Source organism: Dermacentor silvarum, unplaced genomic scaffold (assembly GCF_013339745.2).
Source record: "Dermacentor silvarum isolate Dsil-2018 unplaced genomic scaffold, BIME_Dsil_1.4 Seq806, whole genome shotgun sequence".
Classification (NCBI taxonomy): Eukaryota; Metazoa; Arthropoda; class Arachnida; order Ixodida; family Ixodidae; genus Dermacentor; species Dermacentor silvarum.
Genome location: NW_023606808.1, coordinates 13,164 through 35,227, shown reverse-complemented (window position 1 = coordinate 35,227; position 22,064 = coordinate 13,164). Strand labels below are relative to the sequence as shown.

At 45.7% G+C, this 22,064-nt stretch overlaps 1 long non-coding RNA gene across 1 annotated transcript; it reads right to left on the bottom strand.

Annotated features, from left to right (window-relative positions):
- Positions 1-498: 498 nt before the first annotated feature.
- LOC125941986 (uncharacterized) lies at positions 499-18,708 on the bottom strand. The gene is made up of 2 exons (XR_007464717.1): positions 18,375-18,708; positions 499-670 (listed from the first exon to the last, which is right to left on the bottom strand). It is a non-coding gene; the product is annotated as an uncharacterized LOC125941986 (long non-coding RNA).
- Positions 18,709-22,064: the final 3,356 nt, after the last annotated feature.

Here is a 22,064-nt window from a genome sequence, read left to right as displayed (position 1 = left end):
TCCAGGAGGATACTATCTCCTGATGTCACGACACAGTATATGGTCACGTGGGAGCAGCACATTGCGATGTTACGACACTCATTCGGTCATCCGCTATAGTCTTAAATTGGCCTTCACGAGTAGCAGCACACGAGTCGACTGAGCTAGCTGGAGGCCCCAAGAGCATGTCAAAACATTGAAATGTCCGGCTCCCATGTGACCACATACTGTGTTATGACATCACGACACAGTGTCCTTCTAGAAAACAAAACCGAAACCGGCTCCAGAAAAGCTATTATAGTAAATTACTTACGGCACTCCGAGGCTTGTCATTTCTTCTAGAGCTTTCACAAAAAAACAAAGAATAGTTCAAAAAATCATGCCAGTACCTCGTTAATAGGAACTTTGCAGAAGATGTCCTACCTGAAATGTATTGGGTGCTTTGAATATGCATGTATAGTCTCAGGAAGTGTTGTAAATGCCAAAGAAAAGTGGAAGAGGGATAGCCCCGGGACACAGTTTTGTTGGTAAAGTACTTTATTTGAAAAATCTGAGGGAGCTAAGTAACATTTTCTCGGTGCAAATATTAGCTTACATAGCTGTAAATGGCAGAGGAGTTGTTGAAGCTTGAAGCAGCATCGACTCTGTCATGGGCACTCAAGCAGTAGGCCTTCCTTCTCTGGACAAAGACCTAGAGGGGTAAATATTGTCACTGTCCAGCATGAACGAAAGGACATACTATACATTATGCACAACATATGGCACCTGTAAACAATAAATTTGCACACCATCATGACATACAGGAATGCCTGCTGGTGCATACATACATGGCTGCCTTATATATATGATACTTATCACATAAGCGCATGGAATCACCTGAAAATACACTCTGCAGCCACCTGGCCTTGCTGAGGTATGCACTATTGCAACAGCAATGCACATGTTGGCAAACTGTATGACAAAATCTAAGCAAATAAAAGGGGAGGCTATTGCTTTCTGTCAAAATAACCTGACTCGGTGCAACGCCAGTGGAATTTATATCTTAGTGTTTCAACCCAAAATACACCCCGTTTACACACTGCACTTCTGCCCACATTAACTATCACACTACTGCACTAAACATTTTTTTCCCCCCATTGTTGGGTCACCGCTATAGAAGTTTAACTAATTAACAACCTTTTTGCAAAGCCAAAACTGCACACGTTCAGCTTATCCAAGCCACACATCCCGATTTGCTCACGAGGAACAAATTTTGTTCCACTTATTTCAGGCTTTAAGGTCGAGATTGCACAGTTATGCAATTTTGGAACTGTTTATAATGGTTTGAGTAATGTGCGATTAGGTAGTTTTATTTTAACCTTGTGTTAAAAAGAAATCCTTCTTTTTTTGGCACAAAATATAATTTTCACTCTTTTCTTGCATTCAGGGGTGGGTGGGTGGGTGGGTAAACTTTACTGATTCATGAGAGAATCATGTGAGGGGGGGAGGGGAGAAAAGGAAGCAGGACGACGATGGGCCCTCGGGCCACTTTAGATGGCCGGGCACATTTGTGCTTTGGCGACCCCTCTGGCCCAGCCCAGTGTCCAAAGCTGTAACTCCGGTTGTGAGCTGCGCAGAGCAGGCTCCCATCGCTCCTGGCGTTCTGACCCTCGCCACAGGGGCTTGGGCTTGTTCGGGCAATTTAGAAAGATGTGGTCAAAGTGCTAGGACACAAGTGGGAGTGAGGAGAGGTTTCACCGTGGGCAATAATGGACAGAAGAAAAGGGGTCGTAACTGTGGCCGTTTGAAGTCTGCGCCACAAAGCCTGGTCACTTCTGGGAAGAGATTTATGTGGTGGGGGGTAGAGCGGGAATTTCTGTAAAACAGGGTGAGGTCATGGTAGCTGAGGAGTCGATCTCTGGCACTGCGAGACGAAGGCGGGTCGCTCTCAGCCCGGTTGACGAGTGCTCGGGCCTGGATGTGAGCGGCCATGTTGCCTGGGTGTTCGCTGTGTGCAGGGACCCCAAGGAGGATGATAAGGCGATTAGGAGGGGGAGTTGATTCGAGTTGCATTCAGGGGGTTTGAGTTATTTCCCGCAACATTTCTGCATTTGAGTGCATGATTCTGCCTTTCCAAGCTGCCAGGTGACTTCGCTTCATCCTTGTGCCCTTCTTGACGCATTCGGTATGATGTCTGTCCGTTTGATCGCACACTAAAATGCAAACTCTCCTTTGACTTTATCATTCTGCTTCTGGTGGCTGATCCTGAATGCTGCACCTTATCTCAAACAATCCTTGTCTCGTTTTTCCACGAACTTCATTTTTTCCACCTTCGTTTCGCTTTTTTGTCTTCGTGACACATGTGTAACACCTCTTTAGCAGTGGTGTCCGATAGATGGATTATCAGTCCCAGTTAAAGGACAGCTGTGGGTGTCTTCAGGGCAGAGACAGTACCCACTGATCGACACAGCACAGCAGACCAACTGACAGAGAACAAAATTCCACGTTGTATAAAAGGGCTCTTGTAGCACAATTATTCAGATTTGTCTCTGGATGTCAGGGCTTTTGGAGCTAGGACTGTTGCCTCTGCCATGCATCTGTTTGCTGTGACAATATCACTACTCAAGTAAGAATTTCTGGCAGCGTTTTTTAGACTGAGTTTCTTAGCTTCGTCATTATCAATGGGCATCCACTCATCATGTGAATAAACCCAGCTCAGTGACCTACTTATTAATGTCCCTGTTGGCATAGCACATATATACAGTGGTTTCTTGTCTAATTTGGCCAATCAAACCTCAAGCTTCGCTTAAGCGCAGCAGATGTCCAATTCAAGGTATTCACAAGCCTCTACGTCACTCCAGTTGACTAAATAAATAGTGTTATGAATCTGGTAGTTCGTTCAACTCCTGTCGCATTAATTCCATATGTAAGCCAACTCATTTAAACTTACCAACAATTAGTGACATAAATGAAAGTTCTTTATCACTTTTCTTCGTGACTTCTTTGATGTCAGCATGCAAGAACATTCACATAACTCTCAGCTGCTCAATGTCCTGCATTTCAGTCTTTTCTGTCCCTAGGGCACCCGTGAGTCCACAGCCAAGGATGCTACATAGTTCATTTGCAAAAATCAGTAATCGTCATGGTTCCTCTCATCTGTAATACTGCTGTGACAGCACTGGCTGCTCAAAGGGCAAAGCTTCCGAAATTCAGATGGGAACAGCTCAGCGCAGCCTTCCAGCCTCGCAAACCTTGGAGTGGCCGTCAAGCTGAAGGACTAGAATATCGGCAGGCACACAGACGGCGATTTCAAGGGCTAGGCCTACACGATCAGGCTTCGGACGAGACTCACTATCCCTGCCTTGCAAGCTATGGAGCAGTCATCATTGTGATGGCAAGTCTGCATTATATGTGCTGTTCACTTTGAGGGCTAGGCCAACAGGATGGATGTCAATGAAGGAATTCATCGTCCAAGCCTTGCAAGCTTCGAAGTGGTCATTGCAGTTGTCCTTCACATCGATAGGCAGGCCATCATGGCTGGGCCGACAGGTTGTGTCATTCATCTCTGGGGGCATCCCAGCCTTGCGAGCTCATCATGCTGAAGAGCAAGGTCAGACAGTAGCTGAAGCAAGCAGAATGTGCTCCCGCCTCCTCGAACCTGAGGATGACGCCTGCCGCTGTAGTAGGAGTCCTGGATATTACGGCACCAAATGTAAGGAACCAAGACAGATGCTATGGCTATCCTAATCTTCCTCCTTTAATGGAACTCTAATGAGAACCATGATGATAGGCGAGAGATGTTACATTCTTCTTTTGCAACAGGCACAAGGGCATGCAAGGCAAGAAAACAGGAAAATTAAGGAACCTAGCTATTATGTACCTTTTAAGTAAGGGACCTATCACTGTGGACCATTGACCTCAGAAGAGACTGATCGCTGGGGACCACGAAGTCCCGGAAAAGATTAAGGGGACAGTTGGAACATGGAGGAAAGCCACGTAGGAAGGAGGTCGCCCAGCGACATGTGCTGAAGACATTTCGTCAGTTTTTGGAACCAAGCTGCCGAGACTTCACTGGACCATGGCAACCAGTCAAGGCCTGGCCAACACATAGCTACAAGAGTACGCTTTGCAACTTCACCAGGACACAGAGTTCTAACACAATGCCTGTAAGCACCTGTTTCTGTGGCCAGAACACAAGCTAGCTTAGGGTCTGAACTTACAGACAGCTGCCGGGCCAGGACACCTCCTCCGGGTGTTCCTGTTTAAGGTTCCAGATATGACCCCCGTTTCTTTGGCCAAGTGTGGACATTACATTTGTGATGTCTTGGACCCTTCGGTCAAGCCTGTAGCTGCTGGGTTGAGCACATTGCTGCTTTCCTCATCTCACCTTGCTAGTCATGCAACGGTGAACTACTTTCTTTGGCTGAACTATGTTTTTCTAATTTGCTTTGTCTTGTACTACCACTTTATTTGTTGTAGTCTGCTGTTAATTTACGTCAAGTCAAGATGCCATCTTACTCTCAGCTGCTTAAGTCTATACTATGTACTTTCCCTTCTATGTGTGCATTATTTAAATGTTTTGTTGGACGTATGCAAATGGCTTCATGTTGTTTTGGGTGCTCACGTCAAGTCAAGATGCCATCTTACTCTCAGCTGCTTAAGTCTATACTATGTACTTTGCTTTCTATGTGTGCATTATTTAAATGTTTTGTTGGACGTATGCAAATGGCTTCATGTTGTTTTGGGTGCTCTGAGGTTTTGCTTAAGTAACCCATTCCAAATATAAAGAACCTGCATCACAGCTACTGATTATAGGTAGCCATGTGAAAAGCAGATAAAAGTAGTGAACATGTGCTTGGTTAAAAAATCCCTCCACATGGTTAGATGGTCTGTTGAGATTTTTAGGCCTGCCAACCTTTAAATTAAGAAAACATGACAGTGGAAGCTAAAAAATACTTAAATTTAGTGAAAATACTATACATTATTCGATTACTCAATATGCTCACTGTTTATTAAGTAAGACTTGCAGATTTTGTTCTGTAATGGTGCTGTGAACAGCCATGCAGCCCAATATTGTCGCAGCAGCAATGGGTCTCTGCCGTAGACAGGCAGAAATGTTGAAGTTTATTAATGAAATATTCGTGTAACATTCGTCAAGGACTCAGTTGCCATATACATTGGTTCTATCAGCTGATGTCGCAGCAGTGCGGGAAGGTCCGCATAATCAATGGGTTAAAAAAATTGGGTTATAAAAAATCACTTAGCGACTCTTGCGCTCTTGTCTTCTTTAAAATTGATTTTGTCCGTACAACACACGAATGAAAAATCATCAAATATTTCTGTCAATATGACAAACATAAATGAAAGGCAAAGTGACAAGACGATGAGAAGATAACAAAGCAAGAAAGCGATTGCACTTGGTTCAAAACCTGACAGCAGCTTCAAAGCATAACCAGAAGGTTGGCCCAGGAAGCTAGACAGTAGATGTATGTTGGAAAGAGTTTGAGGGCATTGTGGTCAGCTCCATGCTTGATGTATAATACTATCTGCAATGTGTGTACCAACAATTGGCCTCCTGAAAGCCGTTTCCTGTGTAAGCATGGTTGTATATGTTGCAGCTCAAGAACTGAAGTTTTAGTTAACCGCTTCTGTGCCTGACTTGACAGATGAGCACGCTTATGTGTTCGTACAAGTAAATCAGGATGTGTCGATAGTGTACTGAGTAGGTGTATGTTAACAGGCTAGGATTTTCTTTGTTTTCAGTTATTATTCAATTCTTTATTTTACTTGTTGCACAATGTAGACCAATAAAAGGACAAGCACAAAAGGTGAAAACGTAAATGCATACATGACTGTTTTTCATTACAAAATTAATGTTTTCTGCTTTGATGTCATAATACTGTTACGCGCTGTGCCGAGCATCGAAGAATGAGCCACAAAGACGGTGAAGACGACGATCTGGGCAGTGCTCGTGTTGTTCTGCCACCTTGCCTGCAGCCGTCTCTCTCAGTATATATCTTGTAAATATAATTTCCCTATCCCTTTTTGCTACTCTCATCCCCGTGGCAATACATACCTGCCAAATTTTGCAATTTTATTACACAATGTCAGATTTATAGCGGTTGCTTACGATTGTTGTATTGACACCAATAATTTTAGGATTTTTTCATTGCATCCTATTAAGGGCAAAACTGATCTCAATAGAATGCAAATATAGTCATTGGGCAATTTTTAGAGCTGGACTATCCAGACCTGCTCAGTTATTTGGACTTACTGGCAGCAGTGCAACGGCTGGGGAAATTTTGGCTGACGTTACATGAATATTTTGTGAATAAATACCACAAACGTTTGTTTTTCTGTGACACAGCTTATGTTTGCTGCGAACATAGAGCAGCATGCCTTTTCATAGTGCCTCTAGACTGAATTCAGGTAAGCGTCCAAAAAGCATTGCATAATTCGGTTTCCTAAAGTCAGCTTCACTGCAATACAGTTGTGTTAAACTGTGAAGCATATTAAGAGTGGAAAGGGGCCAGTGTCACACGACATATAATAGGTGTTCCTTAATTATGCACGCGCACACCCACCGTCACCTGCCAGTAAAAGCACCAGGACACCTATTAAGTGCAGTAGCAGGCCTTCTGAGCTACTTCGGACGTGGCTGTGGCGATTTGAGCACTTGTTTCGACCACCTTGCAAGGATGTAGCTAATATTCCAGAAATAATTAACACATCAAAAAACATGAACAGCATGAACTTCAGCTTGATAAACAAAATATTACTTTCTTATAGCTAGGGCCGCACTTTTCACCCCCAGAACATGAAACTTAAATCGTCACAAAGACAGCTTTGAATGGCTGCCAGTACAGTTATCACATGTCTCAGTATTCGTAATGCGACAGGAGATGGCAGGTGCGCGCGTGTAAGGAACACACACGTCCTGTGACAAAGGCCCCTTTTACTTTTCATATGCTTCACCCCGTAACACGACTGTAGCGTGGGGAAACTGACTTTAGTGAACAGAACTATGCAATACTTCTTAGAGCCTTGCCCAAAGCCAACCAATTGTTTTTAAATAAACAATGCAAGTCTTGCGCAAGAAACAATTTTCAGTATTTATTACCAAATTTTAGTGTTTTCTGTCTTCAATAGTAGTATTTTATTGCATTTTAAGGTTGAAAATCTGTAATACACATAGTTGTATGGATTTGTGTGTAAATGTCCACTGGGGTATCTTAAGTGCCAAGTAGAACAAAAAAGCAAGAAGACATACAACATTAAAAACTGAAATTTGGCCTAGTCAGCACTAACTAGCACGAACTTTACTTCTTGTGTAAATATATTTTGACCACGACTTGAAAAACCCGGTGTACCTAATGTTGAAGATAAAACCTACAAGAAAAAATATTGACGAAGCTTTATAGAATGAGAAATGGACAGGATAAGCTAATCAGAAAGTATGTGCTTTGTCTTTTTTATTTGAACATACTGCTAGCCTCACATTTGAGGCTGTTGCAGGAAAGGGGCAGAATACATATTTAAGAGAACAAAGTTCAAGTAGGCGCGGACATAGTAAAGTTTAGGTGAACAAGGCAGTACATATGCACTGTATATTCCTTATACAAATGCTATAAAAGGAGGGCGGAAAAGTAGTAAACGCCATGTTGGAAGGTTTAGCACACAAAAGAAGAACAAAGAAAGAAAATGTAAATATATTGGATGTTCATTGAGCAAGAGACAAGAATCAGCAGGAACTGGGGAAGTCATAAGCAGCAATATATATATATATATATATATATATCAGGGCAGAAAACAAGACACTGCGAAGTGACTCAGAATGCCATTGTACGACACAGCGCAACTACATGCAGATCGTCGCTACAAAGCATTGTTTGATAACTTGGCGATATAAGTTTCGAGTGATGTGCAGGTGACGTCATCAGGCAACATGTTCCATTCAAGGATTGCATGTGGAAAAAATGACTACCTGAATATGTCGTTGTGAAATCTGTATTCTGTTAAGTGCTTGGTGTGTTTTGTTCGAGAACTACGTGTATCTGTCTGTAGTAAGAAGTCACTCGCATTGATTTTCATACTGCCATTAAGAAGAAGGAAAAGAAACTTAAGACGAAGTAGTCGGGCTCGATTTTGTATAGGGGGAAGTTCAGCTTGCCTTATTAGTTCTGTAGGGGAGTCAAGACGGCGATACTTATTAAAAATAAATCTAATCGCTTTTCTTTGTACGCTCTCCAATTTTGCTATGTACTGTTTACTGAAGGGTTCGGGTTCCGCGCAAGAGTTTAAATGCGGTTTGTAATGAGAGCCAATCCTGAATGCTGATAATCATAACAATGCTATCACATTACAGGCACTCAATGTGGATCTAGCTTTACTTCTTCCTCTGAGTTTAACGTCGGTGTCTTATCAAGTAGACGCAGCGGGGGTTCTCTCATGCAGCTGTACAACAAACAGGGAAAACATGAGCATTTACAGGACAAAGGACTCCTGTCAGATAGACTTAGCGGAAGGTCCCTGCACTTGCGTGATGGGGGTATTTAATAGCTCATGCAATTCAGAGATGTTCAAGCATTAAACACGTTTAATACTTCTTTGTACATACGCCTCTGCTCATAATGCTTCCGTCACAAAACATTGCATTAGCCTGCAAGTCATTATTGCAGCCACGTGATTACCATGAAGCCTTGTGAATGTGCATTTAAGCAGAAAGGTTAAACAATTATACAAGTTGGAAATCAAAATGAAGCAGCTCCCATGCATTGTTATGGTTAACGTGAAGCGTTACCAGGCGGACCAACATGTTTGTGTACGATGAACCACAATGTGTGTAACGACAGCGACAAGACGGCAGTGACCACTATCGTGTGACACTGATGGCATGATTCGACGTGAGCTTACGACATGCTGATAGTTTGGTTCTACACATGTACTGGACGAGCATACGCAAGAGAAGCCTGGATTGTGAAGTCCTCAGTGACTGTGTGTTACACAATCGTATGTACCTATGGCTTCATGGGTTTCTCAGCTAAGAGCAGTTCTTCAGAAACGCATATGGGTTTCTCGGAAAGAAAGCTTCGTAGTAGAAAAAAAATTTCTCCTGGTCTGGGGATCGAACCTGGGACATTGTGCTAAAGTCAGGTTGATGACAATATTCCTTTTGTGAACGCTCCTTCACCTTGCGGGCTTCCACAGAAATGATTTGCCAATACCTGAGCTTAGGACCAGGCAAATGGTAGACAGCCCTGACTTTGACAGCCTCGATGCAGTGGGATAGGGTACAAGAGTTTATTAAGACGAAAGCCTTATATGTCTCATGATGAGGTCTCCGTTTCAAGGCAGTTTCAAAACCATGTCATCGACACGAAATGGTCCTCTTAGGATAAGAGGCGATAATGCGCACAAAACCGCGATTAAGGCTAGAAGAATTATTAAGCAAGTGAACTGAAGTGATAATGGGTATACAGAGCTTTTAGAAGTTTATAAACTGCGCAAGAAAACGAAGACACAAGAAGGAAAACACACACGACACCACTGCGCTCGTGGTGTCGTGTGTGTTTTCCTTCTTGTGTCTTCGTTTTCTTGCGCAGTTTATAAACTTCTAAAAGCTATGAACCAACTAGCCCACCAGAACGTCCTACTGGGTATACAGAGGGGTGAATTAAAGGGGTTTAGTCGGGTGATAGGAGTCAAAGGAAAGGTGATGATGAGATAAAGGGGGCTAAGATAATGAAGAGCAAATGAGAGTGAATTCAGAGTGAATGAAGGTGACTCAAGTGGTGATAGGGTGAATCAAGGGTGATGAAAATTGGAAATGTGGAGTAATAGAGCAAACCAAGTGTGATGGAAGTAAAACCGAGATGACAGAATGAATGAAAGTGAACCAAGCAGTGATAGGGTGAATCAAAAGAATAAATCAAGCGCGAGTTAAGAGTGAATCAAGGGGTTATGAAGTGGGGGAGTGACTTGCAAAAAAATATATGTGAGATTTTAGGGTGCAAGTGAGAGTGACTCAGCAAGAAAAGTGCCGAGTCGCGGTTCGAGTTTGGTGAATCATAGGAAGGGTGACTTGAAAAAAAATATTACTTGCATGAATGATGGTAAATTGTGGTTTCAGAGTGATGATACCTCAGCGAAAAAAGTGCTGAGTCACGGTCCGAGTTTGCTGAATAAAGGATGACTTGCAAAAATGACTGCAATATAGGTTCAGAGTGACGATGACTCGGCAAAAAGAAGTGCCGAGTCACAGTTTCAGTTTGGTGAAATAAGGACTTCAGTTAGCGGCGCAAGGGCCTTCAAGTCGTCTTAGTTGTAGCAGAAGGGACCCCTAGTAATTTTGGGCAACTTGACTGCTTCTAAGGCCACATGCTATTAAAATGAAATAAAATCTGGGTTTTACATGCCAGAACCACAATCGGATTATGGGGCACGAAGTAGAGCAATTTTTCATTTCACCCCCATCGAAATGCGGCTGGGATTATCCTTGCAGTTAAAAGGATGTTTCACATTTGCCAACATGGCTGTAAGCAGTCCTGGTTAACACTCCCAGGGCTAATCTTGTAAACATATGCAAATATACAAGAAAGTTGACAGGACGGTTGCTAAGGTAGCTTAATGGTAAAGCACATGCACGCACAATGTGGAAGATGTGGGTCCGACTCCAAGCTGTGGCACTTCAATTTTACTTATTATTTATACATTATAATTAAACACAATTACTTTCTCCTATGCTCTCTGGCTTCATTGTCCATTTTCTTTTCATGCGGTTGTAACTAATAAAGAATTGAGCTCGATGGATCCCCTTATTGTTCTCGCTTCTTTTGACTAGCATGGAAAGGGGCACAGTACCCTACTGCTCACAATATCAGAAATGTTACACATTGTTTTGGGGCACAAACACAAACATACAAAGGAAGGACACATACAAAGTGTCAACTACCAACTGACTTGCTGATTCAAAGGATGGAACATAGGGAGCAAATTTTGTGCACATGCAAGACATTGTGACAGTGCTAGTTTGTCTCGTAATGCTACAAATTGGCCTTAAACAAGTGCGCCTCTGTGAAATATAAGGTAATTAAAGTATTACTAACAGGTGTAGTATCTTTCTGATAAAATATGCCTCAGTGAGCTCACGCACTGCCCAAGATCATAACACACAAGAAGCACGGTTCACATTAGCAGGCCTTGCAAAGTGTGCTAAGACCTGCACCATCAAATTAATTTGATTTGTTTGAGGGCTCCCCTAATATGGCCTTTCAAACACTAGTCCCTCTGACACACATAGGACTTGCCACAGCTGAAAGGTATCACGTAGGTAACCTCCACAGCACAACACACAAAGTGCTTGGCATGGTTCTTCGTGCATCCTTGTCTCTCAGTACTTGTGGTACAAAGACACAATGAGGCTAATCTGTTGGGTGTGGGAGAAATGACTGGAGCGCCATATCTAGCAGCCAAGTTCTTCAATTTGTGGCTAATTCTGTGCACACATGGCACAAACTCAGGTCTAGTGATGTATGTTCCTTTCACGTCTGAATGGCGAGTCCTAGTCAAGCTGCTCTTCACCTTTCAAAGAACGGATTTGGTCACAGCATGCATGAAAAATTTAGTGAAGCTGACTTTTAAATGCCTAATCATTTGATGAAATCACATCATTACCCCCAACAAGGAAAATGGCCAATAAACCATTGTATGCTATTTTAGGGCATCAAGGCAGCTGAAGTTGGGGCCCTCGAGCAGTTGCCTGCTCATGTTTTACATGACACCTGCAGTTAAAAGAATCTTCTACGTCTACTGCCATGGCTGTGAGTGGTACTGGCTAACTCCCAGGGCTGCTATTCTACACACAAATACTTAAAGTGAGGGCCACAGTAGCTGAATTGGTAAAGCACCCCATGCCTAAAGATGTGGATTCAGCTCCCACCTACAGGAAGTTGTGTTTTCGTCCACTTTCATTTCCCTTTTTCGTATTATTTATAAATTCCAAATAATCACAATTAATTTACCCTATGCTTTCTCCGAGTTAATTGTCTGTTTTATTCATCTGGTCAAAAGAATGATGGCTCAGCTTGATACAGGCTACTTCAGCTTGGAAGATAAGAACGGCTGAGGAGGCCGAAGGAAGTGACCTGCTGGACAATTGTGCATACTGTTCAGGATCAGTTAAAAAAAAATAGAAAGTTTTCAGCTAAATGCATAGCACAGACACTTGATTTGTTGTAAAGGTACCTAGGGTAAATACCACTAGTGCACTAAACATGAACGTTATAGCTAAGTGTGCCCCAATTGCTGAAAATAATTGCAAGTATACATTCCTGACATGTCGCAGCAGAAGCGCAACTATGGGACAGATGGCAAATAGGCACCCTGTCGGACAGCGGTTCACGGCTTTGAAAACAGTCGGGGCACAGCATGGTATTGGCGTGTTCAATAAAAGAATGAATCTTTTTGAAAGATGGGCGCTGACGCTTATGCTTCCCATTCTGCGTTGTGGTTCTTGTTAAGTCGTCAGTCCTCAAATCGACGGCGAGTATGTTTTCGGTGCCCGCATGTTCGCATTCCTAATGACATCGCTGGTCATTTGTGTTGTAGTCATTCGCGACATCCATGCGACGCTATAACTGGCACGCGTTTAAATGGCTAGTTTAGAGCGCCACTCTTGAACACCATGTTATGCACCTGAAAGGCAAGTCTGTTGTCTCGTGAAAGAATAAAAAAGTTTAGTCTTTGTTTGGAACTCATTGCTCTTCACCCGCACTAGCAATCAACAGTGGTGACCCAACATGAAAACGCACAGCGACACAGACGCGCCTACCGTGTCTGCAGTCGAATTGAAGCTGCCCCCTTTTGGCCACTGACTCCGAGCTCTGGTTTATTCAAGTCGAGGCGCAATTCGCCACCCGACGCATCACAGCCGACCTCATGCGCTACCATCACATCGTGAGTAGCTTGCCACCAGCTACAGCCAGCGAGGTCCGCGATTTGCTTCTCGCCCCACCTGCAGAGAACACCTACCAAACTTTGAAGGCGACACTCATTCGACGCCTCACACTATCCGAACCCGAACATTTACGGCAGCTCCTGAACGACACGATCCTTGGCGACCGCACACCATCTCAACTACTGCGCCACATGCAGCGTCTTGTGGGAAGCGTTATAGATCTTAACAGCACGTCGCTGTGCAAGATATTTCTTCAGAGTCTCCCCGGCAACGTGCGCGTGGTGCTTGCTACGGTGGCTGAAAAGGATCTCGGCAAGATGGCCACCATCGCTGACACCATCATGGCAGCGGCAAACCCCTCCGCCTCCGTCGCTAACGTGCAAGTGGCGAGTGCTTCCGCCCCCTCTTCCAACAAATTCCTCGAGCTTCGCGAAGAGATCGTGCGCCTCACCGAAACAGTGGCAGCTTTGCAGGCACGCACCTCGTGCCCTTTGGAGCAGCGCAGTGTACTGCCACAGCAGCTGCGATTCCGTTGGTGCTGGTACCAGAGGAAACACAGCGATGCTGCACGCTGCCCTGTCAGATGCCCTGTCACGAAGTCATGTCAACGCCTTTAGCCTTTCCAAGGGAACTGATTTGACTCGGCTGGTGGCAGCTCAGCAAGCAGATCAAGAACTCGGTCAGTTGCTGACAACAACAACCGCGCTGAAGTTGAAATGGCTACATGTGTCCAGCTCAAAAGGCCGAGTGTGCTGTGACTTAACAAGGGACAACCCTTGTCCTTTTGTTCCTTCTGGCCTTCGTCGTACCGTCTTCCAGTCGCTGCACAAGCTGGCGCATCCGGGTGTTCGGGCGACACAAAAGCTAGTGACGGCAAGGTACGTCTGGTCATATATAAATCTAGATGTCTGGCAGTGGACATGAGAGTGCATCGCCTGCCAGCGCTCCAATGTCCAGTGCCACACCATGACGCCATTGGCGAGGTTCCCAGTGCCAGATGAACGATTTGAGCATGTACACTGGGACATTGTCGGAACGCTACCACTTTTATTACTCACTTGCGTGGACAGATTTACACGCTGGGTTGAAGCTGTGCCTATAGCAGACATCACCACTGACACAACTGCCCATGCTTTTTTTGTACCACTGGGTGGCTCACTTCGGCGCGCCGTCCACAGTTACGACTGACCGTGGCAGGCAGTTCGAGTCGGCTCTTTTCGCCAGCATAACACAGCTGATCGGCACCTCTCGCATCTGAACTACTGCCTACCATCCTCAGAGCAACGGTATGGTAGAGCACTTCCACCACCAGTTGAAAGCGGCTCTCATGGCGACGGAAGGGCACAGTTGGACCGAAGCACTACCGCTCGTCCTTCTTAGTATCCGCACAACGCTGAAAGCCAACATTGGCTTTCATTGGTGCCGAGCTGGTGTATGGAACAGCACTGCGATTGCCTGGCGAATTTTTTACATGCTGTGGAGATGAAAGCCCTGTAGCTACTGGCGACTACGCCAGCCGGCTGCGCAACAACATGGGCAAGCTTCGCGCCACACCACCGCGTCAGCCAGCGCCGTGACCCGTCCACATGCACCCAGAGCTGTGATCCTGCTCCCATGTGTTTGTGCGGCATGACGCAGTGCAGCGACCTCTTCAACCACCGTACGACGGCCCTTTCAAAGTCCTCCATCGTACAAACAAGCAATTTACTGTGGACATTCGTGGTCGACGTGAGGTAGTCTCTACTGACCGTGTGAAACCGGCTCATATGAAGAACTCTGAAGGTCCCGCGGCTGTCGCGACTCTTGTCAGAGCAACGAAAAAACTAACTGCAACTTCCTCCCGAACAACAGTGCAGCACAAACGCAGTGGGATGCGAGCCACTGTTCCCGTTGTACTGGACCTGTAACGTTCGGCAGCTCACTGGGGAGGAAGTGATGTAGTGAACTCCATCTGCCGCGCCGCTATAATTGGCGCGCGTTTAAATGGCTAGTTTATAGCACCACTCTTGAACACCATGTTGTGCACCTGAAAGGCAAGTCTGTTGGTGCACGCGCCTCCCAGTGTCTCGTGAGAGAATAAAGAAGTTTAGTCTTTGTTTGGAACTCATCGCTCACGGTCTCATTGCTCTTCGCCCGCGCTAGCAACCAACAGTGTCATTCTTCTGCCTGTCCATATAGAGGCTTGGTTAAGATGTCCTCTTCGTCATGCTAGGGTGAAAAAATTGTGTAATAAATTGAGATTAACATGAAATACATGTCTTCTTTAGATAGTTGCTCCGTCCGATCTGATGCCTCGCTCGATTTCCCTGCTGATGCTTCATAGGCTTCATTGCCTCTCTGCTCTCACACTGGTGGCCAGGGCAGGCTCCTGTTATTTCAGCATCCGGTGAAGGTATACGCCTCGGCGGTGTCTGGATAATTAGACTCATTCACTCTGATTTGGAACTCGAGACGAGTTAATTCCATTTGTATTTTTCAATTACGTTTGGATAGCGCGATTCCTGTCATGAACTTGCGATAGTGCTGCAATGCATAATACTAATGCGCCAGAAGTCCACCGTGAGGCGGCCCTATCACAAAAATCTGGATTTATGTCTACCCTAACGCGCCCCTAAATCTTAGTTCTCCATTTCGCTTTTTTCAAACTGTGGCCGCAATAGCAGATCCAGCTTCATCATCACTGTGTGCATTAGCTCGAGAAGCGGCTAATCACTTTGAGCATGCTAATGTTAGCGAAAATTGAAGGCTCGCTAAAGCGTCAAAGCAGTGCCACGAATGAGCGAGCTACTCGAACACCAAGCTGAGTCATGCTAGCAGACTATTGAATTGCTATGTCAAAGCATAAATTCATGTGCGGTGTGGCAACACCTTAAAAAAAAAAATCACTTTTTGAGTGTTTCCATTGCTTCGAATGTGGCATTGTTCAGCAAAAAAAGAAAAAAAAAAGAGACCTCTTCTTTCATGCTGAGAACGTGTGCAGCGGCATACAACATTTGTCATACGTGAAAGCGAATAATTTTGCTATTGGCTTTTCGCTCCATTTCTGTTCCTATAAGCAAGAGCATGCATGCAGGTTCAATGCTAGCACAATGCTGGCAGAACAGTTCGTCCATGCCAGTGTTGACTCAACTTGCTGCGCGAGGCACTGATAGTTCTTGCTCCGACACGCTGCCCCGGCAGTGTCAGGAACGTATATGCTATTATGAAGGCAAATTATTTTTGTGGGCTACTCTTAATGAATTGACACACGCTTATTTTTGTACAATCTCAAAACTAAGAAAAGTGAAGACATTTGTTCCCTCGGCCTAAGAAAATCCAAATTTCTGCAGGTAAAGTGACCAAAAAGGGATCACCTTGAACTATCTGTAGTAAGTGGGTGCTACAGTAACAGCTGTCAATTTATCACTGATGAACAAAATGAGGCAGATCAGATGGACAGCCTTTTAAAAGCAGGTTTACCCTATAGATCATGCATGCCATGGCCGGATCCATTCTTTGAAAGCTGCAGAGCAGCTTGACAAGGACTTGCCAATCAGATGTAACAGGTACAGACGCCACAAGACCTGAGGTTGCCATATTGCCACCAGCAGTAGTGGGTACAGTGCTAAAAGGCAGGCATGGACAAGAAGTGCGCGTGCTTCTCCGCCCGCTTGATAGCCAGCTCCCAGCACCGTGTTTTTCAGGAGCTGCTACCCTCAATAAACGTCACATCGCCCGTTCTCTCACAAGGCACGTGACAATAAGTACACAAATTTAGCCACAGATTTCAGGTCGTGCCTGCTAGGTACGATGTCCCAGTTGTTTTTTTATGCCCGTCAAATTAGCCCAAATGTGTTCTCGTACCACGAGACAAGGGTGTATGAAAAATCATGCCAACCATTTCGTGCACTGTGCTGTGGTCTATGAGATACCTCTCAGCTGTGGCAAGTTCTATGTGGGCTAAACGGGCCAATGCTTAAATGACTATCTGAGGGAGCATTCATTCAAACAATTTATTTGAAATAAACTGGGTGGTGCCACGTTCGTTGCAAGGCCTGCTCACGTGAGCCGTGCTTTCGCACATTATGATCCTGGGCACAAGCAGCACCAAACCAGCACATGAGCTCATGAAGGCATACGTTATCAGAAAGATCCTGCACATGTTAGTAACACTTCAATTACCTTATATTCCCCAGAGATGCACTTGTTTAAGGCCGCTTTGTAGCATTACGAGACAAACTAGCACTGTCAAAACATTCATGTCATGTGTGTGCACAAAATTTGCACCGTATGTTCCATCCTTTGAATCATTAAATCAGTTTGTAGTTCGCACTTTCATGTGCATGTGTTCTTCCTGTGTAAATATATTTTTGCACACAAGAACATTGTTTAGCAGACTTCACCAACTTGCCCAAGAGGAAGTCCTATCGAGTCTCAAAATTTTTCTTCACGGGCTTTTCTTTTCCGAGAGAAATTCTGTCACTGCACGGCACTCTGAACAAAGTCACGAGTGGTTGACAACTTTACTGATAAATATGGGAGAAAAGAAAGGTTATAGAGGCAAAAATTGTCACATTGTCACTCAGGTAGATGTCCTAATGCGATGCCTAAAACGTTTTTGTTAGACAAGAGGATCAGGGTAAGGCTCAAGACTTATCAGCATTCTATTGTACAGATCAAGGGAATAACCAAACAAGCCCTGTGAAGTGCAGCAAAGTGCAGGAAGATTCATACAATGGAAACTTGCCATTTGCTTGAGAGTGACATGGGCCTGCAAACCTACACCGGTCATATTTGCATGCATATTACATCTACAACATAGTGCAGGTTCCTGCAATAAACCTACGTCGTGTTTGCATACAAGATGCGAGGTATATTTCTACAAGCATAGTACCTCGCATAGCACCAAAAGAAGTAATGCTAGATAGCAGCTTAGCAAGCTAGCTGGAATAAATCTAAGAAAATTTCTTGGTTTTCAAGGCAGCTAAACTTTACAGCAAAATTGGGCCCGAGTAGAACTATCAGCGGCTGGGCCACGTTCCCCAACATTTGTCTTTATCGCTTATATTCGGGTTACTCAACATGTGCTTTTTGAACTGTGGCGAGACTTGCTCAAGCAAGTCGTGATTCGCTAGCAACCAAAATCCGAGATAAACAGGGAAACAGAACATGCAAGGCAAGCAACAGTAGAGGTAAACGCTCATCGAGTGCCATAAAGAAGTATGCAACAGCTCACTTACTCGCGCATTATCTGCAACGTACAAGTCTCACGAAGGAGGAAACGAAATTGTTTCCCGATCGATGCCAACCTAAGCGGCAACGGCAGCAACAAGCGTTTAAAACGAGTTTAAACCTTTACACCATCAGACAAAAAAGTGCTGCCTAGCTGGGAGCACACATGCGCCTAATTCACAACAGCAAATTCAACAAACAAGAGCAACAGTACTGAAAAACGGAATGCACAAGACCACGCGATACCAACCATAAACGCACTGCAAGGCGTAAAGAAACGAGCGGCTCCAGGGTTGCGCCCTTGTGTCGCTCGTGATCGCAAGCTCGGACACGATCCAGCTCTTCCAACGCAACTAGACAGAAGAATATTCTAGCACACATTACACTAAGAAACCATAAAATTGAAGCAGCTCCAGCAGAATGCACTGCATCGCGCGCAAAATTATAAACCGGAACACGCCATACTTGTTTAAACAACGTCACGATCACGTGGCCACAACTCTGACGTCACTTCCGTGCGTGGCAGCAGCGCTCTCCACTTGGACTTCGCTGGTGCCACGCGCGGGTCAGCAGCTATTGCCTTTTTTTTTCTCCCTGGTCGAGGCGATGGCCTCTTTGCCGCTAACGGCGTCACAAAAATCGGGTACACTTTGTTTCTGACACGAAATAACCAATAGAATGAAGTGACCTCAAAGTTGTGCATGTTATAAAACGTTGCGCTAAGTAGTAAATCTTTGACGTGGTATCGATTCGGAAGCGGTCAGCGCAGACGCCGCAACAGTCGTCTATGCGAAGCGGCTCGGCTTACTGGCATGTTTTCTCATCGCTACCAACGGCGTCGGGAAAACTAATTGTATTGCCACTTATGAGCGACATAAATGTTCAGACGTTGATTGTGTTGACGAACATGGGCGCTTTATAACGAGCTGCGGACGGATCGCAAGGGCTGTCGACCCCGGATCCGACGGCCAGCGAGCTAGGCCTATATACCGTCTCCCAGCGATCGCAAGCTCGCCTGGCTTGATCGTTCGCTTTCGTCCGCGCCGATAAAATCAAATGTATCGCAATTTAAGCGCGACATAACTGTGTGCACGTTGTGCTGACCGACGTAGGAGGTTTATTACGAGCTACAAGCGGTCGTGTCGCAAGTGACACCGGTATCGGATTCGACGGCCCAGCGAGCTAGGCCTGGCAGCTCCTAGCCATCGGCGGCTGTCGACGGAGCCCACACTGCGGACGCGGCCTTGCGGAAACACGTCTACGCTGCTCGCACAGACGCGTTTTTATTGTGATCGTTTGTGCGAAACTAGAGAACTGTGCAAATACGTTTGTTGTCACTTTTTTTTTTATTTATTGATACTGCAATCCCAGGGAGGGATTTTCGCAGGGTAGGCGTACAGATACAAGCACGGATCAAATATTTACAAACAAAGCCAGAAACAACAAAGGCCGCAAATTATTAGTAAACAAACAAAATGGATCAGCATTGAAGACAACAAAAAAAGTTCAATGATGGTAGTGCAACATAGGGGTACAGCAAGGTTCATGGCATATCTTAATTATTCAGGAACACATAAATATTGAGTGATTATATTATTACAAAATGTAAGGGGCATAAAGTCAATAACAATAAGAAATTACGCAAATTCGCAAATTACTTTGCGAAGTTCCGCAGTATTCCGAGCGCCCATGTAAGGCCGCCGGTTGTGGGCGGAGCTACGCATCGCACGTCGTTCGTACCATGTGTCCCGAATCGTCGTATGCGGCAAGTCGGACTCCGACGCGTCGTACGACGGATCGCACGCAAAATCGCACCGTGTGTCTCGCGCTTAAGGGGACGCTAGCACAAACGCGTTAGAAACGTGCAGTACTCTCTAGTAAGGGGGAGCGGCCACAGCGCCTTACGCTGCCATTTACACATGCCGGAACGTGCACCGCGTTTGCCGACGCCATCACATGACTGCTGAGAGAGTATACCCCCCGTATTCATAAACGCTCCTCGACTTGAACTTGACTTGCCACCGCTTTGGGCAGCGCGTTCGAAACACGTTGAAGGTAAGGCGGAGAGGTCACAGCGTCTTACACCAGCTTCTTACACGGGCCGTAACGCGCTAGCACAAACGCGTTAGAAACGCGCTAGAAACGCGGCCTTTCGTTAATGTTGGGTATTTATTGCCATTGTGGTGCGTGTGTCCATGTCCGCTTCGTGGCGTAGTGGGCTAACGCCGCGCGCTCGGAAGCGAGGGGTCCCTGGTTCGATTCCGCGCTACGGACACAACTTCGAAATTTTTTTCTCATTTTTCTCAGACTGGTTACACACTACTACTACGACGACGGGGACGAACGGGTGCCGCTATAAGGAGCTTCGCCCCTAAAAAAATTTAAAGTGAGCAAACACGGATGAGGTAGCCGCCACTGGTGCTTCTAATGCGCTTGTCCTCCTATTGTCAGGATTTGCCGATATAAAGCGAAAGTATAAAATAAAAGGCGTGCACGTCTGCACCAACAATAGTGCCGTAAGCTTTTAGCCACAACAAAGTGAAAATGTGGAGGCAACGCAAGAGAATACTCAAATTATGTGGGTAACAGAACTCCGGTAGTGACATTCTAGGAGCGGGGGGGGGGGGGGGGGGGGCTACGGATCTCCGAGGGGGGGGGGCTCGATCCCCGGAGCCCCCCCCCCCCCCCCCCCTCCCCGTAGTCGGCGCCTCTGCCGTGTCCAACCAGTTCACCACGGTAGCTCAGTGACTCTATAGGCTGCGGCGACTGCATTCAAATGCAGGTGGGATGCAATAAAGGTAGTGTATCGTGCATTGGATGCACAATAAAAAATAAAAGTGGTGCAAGTTAATACGAAGGGGGCCCCCTCTACGGCTCCCTCGTAACTCACTGCGCCATTTCTACTAATTTAGTTAATTAGTGACGAGAAAATGTTTCGCATCAGTCATAAATACTCTTGCAAGTTCATGACGTTCGAAAGACGCAATGCTAATGTCTTTAAACAGAACGCGAGTGAAGTTTACACATGGTTTTACATGCGTAAAAAGAATGACATAGGTTTTTGACGCTCATCGATGACGTCGCCTGACCGATTACACGGTGGCCACTGTAATTACTGCAGGTTTCTCACAGCAAGAAAGAGGTCCGCTTTAAGTAAAAACCCTCTCACAAAATTGGCGAATCTGTCAACTTTACTAGTACTGTGACAACCAAATTATTTCAAAGAAAAAGAAAAAGTCAAGAACAGCTGACCGCTGATGGCGCGCAAGTTCGTGTCGGCCAAGCATTTTAACCATCTTAACCATGGCCGGTTGTGGAGCGCCACCAGCGGCTGCTGCGGCCGCCTGCTGCACCCTAGTAGGTGCCGTTCCCGCGCCGAGGCATCGCTCTACCGCGGAGGCGGGAGCCCCTGATTTTGTAGGCGGCCAGCGCCAGCGTGACCGCGATCACCAGGCTGAAGACGAAGACCAGCAGGGGACGCCAACAGCCCGGGGACCGTGCAAGCGCCAGCACCTCCGCGCGCATTCGCTGGCTGTCGTTGTTGGTCCTCCGTCTCCTGCGGTCGGCATTGTCCCCGCCGTCGCCGGACGATGCGAGGGCGCGGCCGGGCGTTGCGTACTCTACCGACGGTGGGGGCGATGCCGCCAAGGCCTGAAGAAAAACAAATGACTGTTGTGCAAGGACGAGACTGTTCATTTTGTACTCTGTACACGAGACTGTTGTTCCTTACATTTCCGATTGCACACTCACACTAAGTGAGAATACACGGTGGACACACAGCGGCAGTGAAGGCCGACGGAGGCATGCGGCGGTGTGGCCGGTAACAAATGTGAAATAATTGCCAGCATTGCAGTCGATCAGCATGCCGAATTTCATTTGAAAACTAATTATCACTAGTGATGGAATAAATGATACCTTGCCTGTACCTGACTCGAGTAGA